The sequence below is a fragment of the Nuphar pumila genome, chromosome 7, assembly GCF_984573655.1.
Source record: "Nuphar pumila chromosome 7, dmNupPumi1.hap1.1, whole genome shotgun sequence".
Lineage (NCBI taxonomy): Eukaryota > Viridiplantae > Streptophyta > Magnoliopsida > Nymphaeales > Nymphaeaceae > Nuphar > Nuphar pumila.
The window spans coordinates 9,290,369-9,301,402 of NC_143255.1; the positions used below are offsets into that span (position 1 = coordinate 9,290,369).

An 11,034-nucleotide genomic window follows, 5' to 3' on the forward strand; every position below is an offset into this window, starting at 1 on the left:
TTGAACAATGCCAAGTCAAAGAAAGACAAGCAAAGGATTCCTTGTGCTTTCCTTTTAAATAATGAAGGATAAACAATGAATAAGTTGAGGTGATCTAGCAAAAAAAAAAAAAGTCAAAGTCTCTACATGCCATGCTGCCGGTCATAAAAAAATCAGCACGTTGGCAACTAACTCGAAAGAGTGGATGAAAATGTCCACGGGTCAGATGTAACCTGATATCCTACTTGAATTTAAATCCTATTAGTTGGATTCGTTCACCAAATCTGGATCCTATTAAAAATCGGATTTGGATTCGATATTGTTTTTGCATTGAAATCCCAACTTGAATCCGATTAAAATTTGAATCCGAGTAAGTGTAAACATTGGATTTTAGTCTAGCTGGATCTGGATTCAGTTTTCTCTTTTTACATCCGACTCCAAATCTGATTAGGTCAGATCTGATTAAGTTGGATTCGGCAATGCCCAAATCCAACCTGTTGACATCACTGGATGAGATGTTCAGATGGGATAAAATATAGCCGTGGCAACAAGCAACTATCATGACTTGTTTTCGCTAACTTGTGGCCACCCACACATTTATGTGGGCCCCACTGCAAATGTGACAAATATCTTCATTTTTCTTTCAACAAATTACGACAAAATGTGATCTTCACCTTACCCCGTTAGAAAAGCAAGAATTGGCGAAAACTGTTTTCATGAAACTTATTAAATAATTTTTATATTTAATTAATTTTGTTGGTGAATGAAACATGAGAAACATTAAAAGTTTAATTTCTCAAAAAAAACACAAAAAAGCTTGGCTCTATTTTCCCATCCTAAGCTTATGTCACCGTGGCACTTCTACCTAGCAGGGCGTGGTGGGGCGAGGCTCATTGACTCTTCGTGGGCAGCAGTAGGTTTTAAAAAAATCTGAACATGTAAAATGTGTGGGGTTCACGTAAAATGCAAGCTTGAAACGTGTTTTTCACATCTTTTTTTTAAAGGCAAGCTGGTGTTAGTATTAGTAAGACTCCTACCAGTTATACATGTGGAATAAACAATGAATAAGTTGCCCCCCCCCCCACGCTGCGTGTTTAGGGGTCTGAATGAGCGCCACGTATATAAGCACATGAGACTTGTATCCTCGTGTGTGTCAGCATCACTTAGCGTCAGAGTCCGGTGCGGTTGCAAATACTTAAGTACCTTTTTCTACCATTTTCATCATAAAACGATGATTCGAGAAAAGGACAAAAATGTCTTCCATCTAAAAAAGAGAAGATGATCTTAACTCTTTAAAGTCCAAACGTTTCGTTTTTGCTCTAAGCAATAAACAACTATGCTGTTGTCGGATCACCTTTGACGACACACCATCTGCAGTAACAGGAGCTACTTTTGGCGATGTACCATTTGTCATCATCTGTTGCTGCCGAAGCACCCTTTGTCGTTATCTATTGCCGCTGGAACATCCTTTGTCGTCATCTGCGCAGTGGGAGCATTGACTGCATCTACCTTCTGGGTGTTTCTCCTTCACTTATATTCTAATACATGCAAACAAGAAATCAACACAACAAACGAGTATACACTACCTTATCCTAAACTAAAATCATGTGCACATGCGAGCAACACCAAAACTAAAAATGAGTATAGGCTGATTTTGAAAAGCCTATTTATCCAAAAATAATTACCAAATATATGCAAATATAATATTAAATTAATCTAAGAATGTAGGAGAAAATTTAGATTCATATAAGGCATTCAAGTTCATTGAGGTATTTCACCAAACACTTGGTGAATGCCTCTTAAACACGTAAAAACATCACTTTACGCACAAGACACAAAAGATTTCCTGAAAAATATTATTCTTGTCCTAACAATACCTTCTAATAAAGTAAAATAAGATGTCATTAATCCGGACAAAAACAATATCTAGAAATGTTGAAATAAATTTTTGAAGCTCAAAATTAACATTTTTTTATGTTTTGTCCAGCCGTTTCAGGGTTGACTTGAGCTTGGCTTTAGCATTCGGGTTGATAGTATATTTTCCTCGAATGTGTGTTCATCATGTTCTCTTGGATATCATCTTGATGTGTTGCATCACATTGGCAGCCAACTTGATTATATTTGGATATATAAAATCATGTAATCAAACCATCATTGGATTCCATCTTAGTGGGTGGGGCAGTCTACTGCTACTAAAGCTTTTCATTGAGGTTTTCGAATGCATACGGCCATTTGCCTCCTTCCCTACTTCAGAAACCTCCATGACCTATGCAACTTTTAGGCATCACTTGGTCAAGAGTTAGGATCCAATGCTCTCATGTCTCATAGCTTAGGTGATCATAGGACCAATCACTTTATGCCACTTTAAGTGGGGACTTCATTCAGCTAGTGCAGGGTATAAAAATTAAAGCACCATATGATTGGTCCATAGTTAGTAGAAGCTTCTCAAAACATTGAAATATTGTTTCTTAAAAAGCCCAGTTCAAAAGCATAAAAACTACATGCTTCTTAAGCTTTATAAGAAACTCACTTCTGAAAAATAGAAGACTTGCTTCTCTTGATATGAAAATGAACTTCCTTATATTGGAAATATCTTTTTAATGCTAAAATAACTATACTTTCTTTTTTCGAATTTATACTTTAATTGTAAAACCTACATCATGCAATGAATATTAGTTATAAGAATGCTTAAACTTTATTCTAAATGAAAACTTGAGTTTAACTACATTTTTATGGTGCTTCCTACTTGCTTCCTTGGTTGTTTAAATTTTATTTTAAATACAAATTGAGTTTTAACTACATTTGTGTGTTGTCCTTTTCTCTTGCACATTTTTCTCCAAACACAAACACGCGCGCGTGCACACACACAAATAGATCAACACAGAAGAGCTAAAGAAGCTAAGTTTCCTTGATAACTGTAAGCATGGGATTGTGTGCAACACTCTGCTTTTCCTCTTTTCTTTGCCACCCTCTCTTGCTTTATCGGAGCTTTGTTCACAACCAGCCAACCATATTCAGCGCTACCTAAAAAGCGGTTTTATTCTTGCATTACTATTCCTACGCATACAATGAGAAAAGAAGAAAAAAGGAAAAAAACAAGACACTTTATTTTTTCTAATTCTCTTTCTCATGACACAGAAAAAAGAGAAAGACCTTATCATTTCATATCAATTTCTCTTATCGTTCTCATATGAAAGAGAGCGAAAGATCTTAACATGTTTTTATATGCTTCTGAACGTGCGATCGACCACATACACACAAGGTATGAAATCTCTAGCTCTTGTAGTTCTGTAGAGTAAGCACATGAATATACGAGAGAGAGAGAGAGAGAAGAGAGAGAGAGAGAGAGATGTTTCGAGACACTTAACATCAATCTTCCTAAAAGAATTAATGTAGGTAGTTTCTTATCCTGGTGACAACCTTTTTTTTGGTATTTAACAAGAACCCTGGTTCAAGTGGAGGGGCCTGCGAAGGAATGTGAGCCTGATATAGGCTCACGTCAATGGTTAAAACCCCTCAGCACAAAAATGTGAGGCCCATATCACTGCACATGCTGCTGGGCCTCACATTGCCAATGAGCTGGTAATGATTGTTGAGCCGTCAGTCTAAATCGGACAGGTGGTGCACATTTTTTGTGCAATGTGATTGCACTTGGTCTACCCTCTATACTTTCTATAACCTCAAATTATAAATAAAAGAATTCCTGCGTAAAGTGTTTCACTTATGATGTACAAATTAACCATTAAAGCCTTAAGAAAAAAAGCAGATCATGTCATATTGAATATAACTGATCATCCAGTGTATTCAATCCTCACCACACATCTCACTTGAGAATCCTGAGTGGCCCCACGCATATCGTGATCAAGTGAGATGTGCGGTGGGGATCTGTCCTTCACAAGAGATTTCTTTTTCAGGCAGTCCCTCCGCTCCCATTTGGTTCTACCTGACCATCTAATACAGTACCTTCTATCAAGTTACAAATTGTCCAAATATGATAAGGCTATGTGATAAATAATTCCATATGTCATTGATCCAACTTTTATTAATTTGATAACTAGCAATTGACACTACATTTATGAAGCTGAGGAAGATGAGGATATTAAACCTTAACAATATAATTTTTTTTCTAGAGGTAAAGATGCAGATCCTCCTCCCATGTATCATCAATGGTGAAATTAATTGTCAGCAGGATCGAATTTTTCTACAAATATCAATCCTTTTAGCTAATAGGATAAGCTTGGCTTCATAAATATCTTCCACGGATCCTATTTCATTTCTGGTGTCAGTTGTGCTAGTTGGTGCAGCTTGTAAACTTTCATCTTCCTCTTGAGATTGAGTGGATCCCATGCATGGTGCTGCTATACTCAAATCTCGCAGTCTAAATTCATCTGCACATACTAATGGATCTTTGATACTACCAAAAGTATGAATAACTAGTATGTCTCTTAATTCTTACCTATGCAAACATTGTCATTGGTTGAAAAGAATATTCCATCCAGTGGCCTATCAATCCGATGCTGTTGTATGCCATCTCCACAGATGATTTGGAGGTCTTGCATAGAAGGCAAATTCATGTCAGGATTCAACTCTTTCATTTTCCCCATATCTATCATCCCTTGGTTACCACCAACACAATTCCCACTACCCTTCAATGCCATAGGGTCACCTGATAGGGTCTGGCAGGCTTTTTCAAGTATGGTTTGCATGTACCTCCCTTGAGCTTCTATTCTCAACTGGAGATGTTTTTTCACCTGTATCCATAACCATATGGTTAGACATAAAAGCATGATTTTGTATTTATACTTCTCCTATACGGCTATTTTTCTTAATCAGAATTTGACTACCTCTAGATGCTCATGCAATCTTCTTTGTACCTCCATTTGCAGTCTAAAGGCTTTCGTTATGTGCACGTTCCTAACAAAGCATTTCCAATAAAACAAACAAGCACAACCTTGATTACTATAAAAAGATGCACAAGCTTAAAGTTGGTCCGTTTATCTTTTCTATCAATGACCAACAAATCATGAAAGTTCTTACTCATTTGCATTCCGACCAATCATTCCTGATGACGAACTTGTATTTCTTTGGAGTTCTAAAGTTGTTGCTGTCAAGAAACACCCTCTCTTCTATTAATGAAACACACACACACACACACACACACACACAGAGATTCATATTCTTATGCACCTGTCTCGCTGTCCTTAACTGAATGATCATTGAATTCCTTGTGTGGTTGCTTTCCTAGCCTGAATTTCTAGATAGCAGAGGTACCAAAAAAATTAAGGATAACAAGTCAATGAATTAGAGGTAAATTCATGATGAGAAAGTTATTTAAGCAAATAGGCTAGAAAATAGAAGTGATGGAATGGCCTCAGATTTTCTTTCTTTTTTTTGGTTCTCTAAACCGACCTGAAGATGGCTCTTAAGATGGTAAAGAGTAAGACCCTTGACACCCATAACTCTCATGATGGTCTTTTGAGTTGCCTCTACAGAAATTGAATCATGCATCCCAGTTAACATACCATTTTCCATCTAGTACAAGAAACAAAAGGCAAGAGATAAAATAGCAGTAAGAAACAAAACAAGTGAGTACTGTTAGGGCCTCCCTATTGAGTGACTGCATCAACAAAGCGGTCATGCAATTCCACAGTCCACCTCAGTCTGGGCTTTGGGTCAGTTGTCAGGACAAGTCCAGAATCACCATGAACACACACCTGCCTATCTTGGGAAAACATACTTGGCTTATTTGGATGGAACATTCTTAGAGAGACAGAGCTCTTCTAGAAGCTATTTTTGAAGAGAAGAGGAAATGAATATGGTGGCTATGCTTGAAGAGTAATGTTCTCTCTTATCACGCATTTTAGTTCTCCGTCTTGAGTTGAATATGAAAGGGAAAGATTTGAAGTGGGTTTCTCTCTCTAGGGCTGAGGAATAAGTTGCAGAGATTAATGGGAAGGTTGTTTTCGAGGGATTGGGTGGTCATGGTCGACTGTGGAAAAAGCAACCGACTCCAACATGCAATCCTTTGCTTTGCTCTTTTCTCAGCACGCAAAAGCAGTGAGAGAGAGAGATTAAAGTAGTTCAAGGTATAAAATATTGATGGGACCATTTGGAAGAAACTAGAAAGTATACCTGCGATCTTAGATCTTTCAGTCATGCACTAGCTATCTAGTACTAGCAGAGAGGGTATCACTTCAAATGAGCCTATTAGGGGTGTCAACGGGGCAGGTTTGGTTCGGACCCAAGTGGGACCAGACCTGGCCCTGATTTTTGAGTATGGTATTGGGTTTGGACCTGGGTTTAATCGGACCCACCTTAAGAGAAACTGTACTCGAACACAATAAGAACTACGTGAACAGAACCCAAGCCATACCTGGTAAAATATTGTGTTTTATTGAGGGTTTGGTATGGGTCGGATCTGGGTAAACCCGACCCATTGACACCTCTAAGCCTATTCAGTCCCAAACCTGATGTCCTTAGGAGGGACACAACTTCCAGGAGCAATAAATAACCCACAATATGTAAAGCAGGGTCATGTTGAGGGAGTTGCACCACAGATACGACTGTCATTTATTTTCCACACCATAAGATGTGAAACTGATTGCCAACCCCACACAATGCCGCACCAAGCCCACAGACCACGATGGACTTGTCCAAAAGACCATAGGTTATTTCCTTGCAAGTACTTGACATACATGAACAACCCAACCCATAGTGAATGCTGGCTAAGGACTTCGATGGCCAAGAAATCCAGGTAAGCTCGATTCAGCCCTCTTTCGGACTTGTCCCTGAGTTCTATATCTAATTGGGCCTTTCAAGTGCTCTGAGTAGGGGTGGCAATCAGGTCGGGTCGGCGGGTCAAGTTGGCGGGTTGGCAGGTCAGAATACCTCAACACGAACACGACTTGTTTATTAAACGGGTAACTCGACATGACGGTTAACCCGTTTAATAAATGGGTCGGGTCGACACGACACGGCGACCCGTTTATTAAACGGGTCAACCCGATAACATAGACACGATAACCGACCCGAGTAACCAGCAACCCGATAACATAGACACGATAATCGAACCGAGTAACACGATAAATTAATATATATATATATATATGGGTTGCGGGTTGATGGGTTCGTATAAACGGGTTGACCCGCCCGCCTAACCCGTTTATTAAACGGGTCAAACGGGTTGGCGGGTTGGCATACCCCTAACACGAACATGACCCGTTTAATAAACGGGTTAGGCATGTCGACCCGTTTACGACACGAACCTATTTAAGCCAAACCCTAACCCGGCTAAGAAGCGAGTTGGCGGGTCGGGTTGGTGGGTCGGGTTGGTGGGTCGGGTCAGATTTTGCCACCGCTAGCTCTGAGCAATGATTGGGCATCCGCTCTCACACGATGGCCTTCAATAGTGGCCTCCCCAATCGTGTGTACCACCTCGCGTTGCTTTCCGAGATTGCTCCTGCATGCCGCTCTTCATCTAAGCTTGCCAAGCCTGCATCCTAAGCGCCACAAGTCGGTCTCATGCCATGAGGTGTAGGTGGTCATTATCATCACCACCACTCCAAAAGAAACCTACAAAATATGTGCTCGAGTTTGGAGATGATGCTCAAAGGCAACATCTATTTTCCTTAGGTCGTTGGCTGATTCAGGACACCGTGGTCGCGAACTCCCTTGGAACCCTCTTCCTTTCCTACCTGACCTCTGAAAGAAGTCTAAATGGGTTCACCGGACTTCTACTTGTTTTACCTTGTCGTGCTTGCTTCCAGATTACCTTCAGCTGGAGCCATCCCTCGTCGTCCTGCAGTTGACCTGCTACTATCGGAGTTGCCCGATCTTGACATCGATCTGAGGAGTGTGTAATGGCCCGGCAATGGCCACAATATCTGATGTCGTTCTCATATTCAACCTATTAATGTATATTAATGTATGGTTCTATACCATGCTCAATATAGATTTCAACAAAAGGAGCTGGCCAGAAATCCAGCGCGACTTCAATCTTCATTCGGGCGTATTGCTACCTCTCCCGTGTCCTTGTGTAATAGTCTACTTTCACATATTTCGTGCCTAATGCTACGTGTAAAAACTGCATTCAGTTCAGATTTTGGTTCGGACCACCTCCATGTTCAAATTAAAATACTGATCTGAATCTGAAAGTGATCCGAATGAATAGATCAGAATCCACATTCAGATTTTACTTAAAGGATCCATATTAAAAAAAAACATGTCGAACTTGGATCGGATATCTGAATATCCGTTTACAGCCCTTGGGCATGAGCGGAAAGAAAAGGCTCATGCTAATGGTGCAAGAAATTGAGTAATTTTGTAAAATAAAGAACATGTATATATTCATGCAGGGCCTAAATCCATTTTAGAAATAGTTGAGGTGTTGCTGTGGCTTGAAGAAATAACATCTTATTTTAGTGCCAAAAAAAAAACTTTTTATTACCCTGGAAAAGCTCAAAAAGCGTTTTCTAGCACTTTTTTAGCGCCAGGTGCTAATTTAGTTAATTTTTTGCACCATTAGCATGAGCTTTTTCTGGTAACTATTCTTGTAGTGGATGCAGCCGCTTATCGACCTTCCTGTTCTCGACCAAGAAGATAACTACTTGCACGGTTGCAGCCCCTTCAACAACAAAAAAGGAAACAGTACAGCAACAACATTTCATGTAGTGGGCATGCCACCTTCCCGACAACCATTCCAAGGTTTCATCATCAACAATTTATCTTTCTGAGCATGAAACGCCCCTACTCTTTTTCTTGGTTTCTTGGTTTAAGATGTATGGTCCTCCTTCACTTTGCCCCTTTAAGAGGGTAGCCCTGCTCTCCCTGTTATTTCGATCCTTAACATAGAAACACATGGGGGTGAAACTTAAAAATATAATTGTTATCATGTGAAAACCAAGCAGATATAAAATAATTTTTTCTTGCTTTGAGGAATAAGAACATCTCTTAACATAAAAGACTTGACTTTAGAGAGGAGTTTTAGGTTATAGGTCGTGGATATAGAGATTAGTTTGATATTCTACCTTGTCTGTCATTCCCTCTTCTGCTACGGTGATATGATAGGTGGCACGGGTGCTCAATGAATAGATAAAAGAAACTTAAAAATTTTGTTGTGATGTAGGCACATGTTAACTCTTTTAATCTCATTTTTTTGACAAAAAGAAGAGAACTCAATATATGTGAATTATCTTTCATTATCAGTCTTTAAACTTTTAATTTCTCTCTCAATAGTCATTTTAAACTCTTTGAATCTGAAGAATGCTTCATGCTTCTATACACAATAAACCAAAGTGTATCTTATAAAATCATAAATGAAAAACAAGCACGTATGGAAGACCTGAATAGGCTGGTGTGGCACAAGGTCCTATCAAGTCACTATGAATAAGATCTAATAGAGCCTTGCATGTAGCGGAAGACCTATCAATCAAATGGAAGGCCATGTGCCTTTCCATGTTTTGCATCTTTCGTTTCACAATTTCCAAAAGAAGCCAATATTGGCAACCCATTAACTAGATTTTTGGTTACCATGACTCCTGGAAATGTGTGTGAATGTGTGCCTGCACTTGTGCAGGATGCTTCAACACACAAACCGTGCTGGACATTTTTGTACTGTTAGATTGAGAGCATGCTGCTTGAATATATTATTTTCCAGCTCTATGTATATAAACTAACCAACTACAGCGAGAGAGATGCAAAAAGAAAAAAGAAAACTTAAATAGGAATATGGGTTTGCCCAAGTCTTTTGGACCATGAAATATAAAATTTTGTGAATTACATTCTTGACAGTCAATTTTAGGTCTTTGAGCAGGACTCACCCAGTAAAGGGTCCATAGGTAAGCAAAGATTCCAAGTTAACTTGGACAATTTACAAATCCTGGAGTCATATTTGGAACCTAACTGATGGTTGATCAAGTTCAGTTTTCATTAGGTAACTCCCGAGTTTTCGCATGATCCTTGAACTAAAGGAGAAATAACAGCCCACAAGGGCTCTGCTCATCCGTTAGGTGCGACTTGTGAATGTTACCAAGTTGACAGGACGTCACAAGTTTGAAACCCACAGGTGGCATCTTTCTGCAAGGTCGAAGATGGCGTACCCCTTGGTGAGCAGAGAGACCTCAGGGTTTTACCAACTGGAGGCCAACCAATTCCTCCAGTTGGTTTTTGTACTGTCAGTCATTGGTTTTACCAACTGGAGGCCAACTGTAGAGTAAGCACATTTCTGTACTGTCAGTCATTGGTTTTTTTTGTTGGATTATCCAAAAAAAAGAAGAAATATCACTCATAAGAACAACCAATTCCTCGAGCTGGCAGTAACTTAAATCATTTGCAAGAACTCTCTTAAAAGATAATTCAAGGAACACAAATTTAATTTGTTGCAAGATTTCTCACATTATATTTGAGCTCTAACTCACCTATTGTTTGCAAACCAAGTGCTTTAATCATTTGATCTAAACTATTTTTACAACTTAAACGAGCTTATATGAGCTGAGTCCAGCTGAACACCTATTTTTCATGTTTGGCTTGCCGAGCTCATTTTAGAAGTTTGAATGAGCTCTTTATGAGCCGAGCCATTTCCGAACTGTAATAAATACGAATATGATCCCAGATCCAAAATATATGTTGCAGTTAGGGATGTCAATGGATTTCAAATATCCGATATTTGGTCTGATTATCAACCCGATTAGTTGGATTTGATTAAGAAAACTGAATCCAAATACTAATTGGATCCAAATTGGGTTTAGGATTTCATGAGTGACCCCTACCAATTTCCGATTTTGATGCATATCCTAATCGAATCCGAATATATGTGGTTTTCCAGATATGGCATTAGCTTTTTCTCATCCAAATCCAAGTCCAATTAGTCAATATCGGATTAGTCAGATTCGATGTTGGCTACATTCGACCCGAATCTAAACCGTTTGCATCACTAGTTATAATACCAAGAAAATATACATTTTAGATTAACGTTCGGATCGGTTATGAACCGGCCCATAACTGATCACTGGATCTGCTCCCGCCCTGGTTTGCAACTTCTGCTTCCTGATTATTTTA

General features: G+C 39.2%; 1 pseudogene; it reads right to left on the reverse strand.

Moving 5' to 3' along the window:
- Positions 1-4,424: 4,424 nt before the first annotated feature.
- Positions 4,425-5,738, reverse strand: LOC149831069 (myb family transcription factor IPN2-like; annotated as a pseudogene).
- Positions 5,739-11,034: the final 5,296 nt, after the last annotated feature.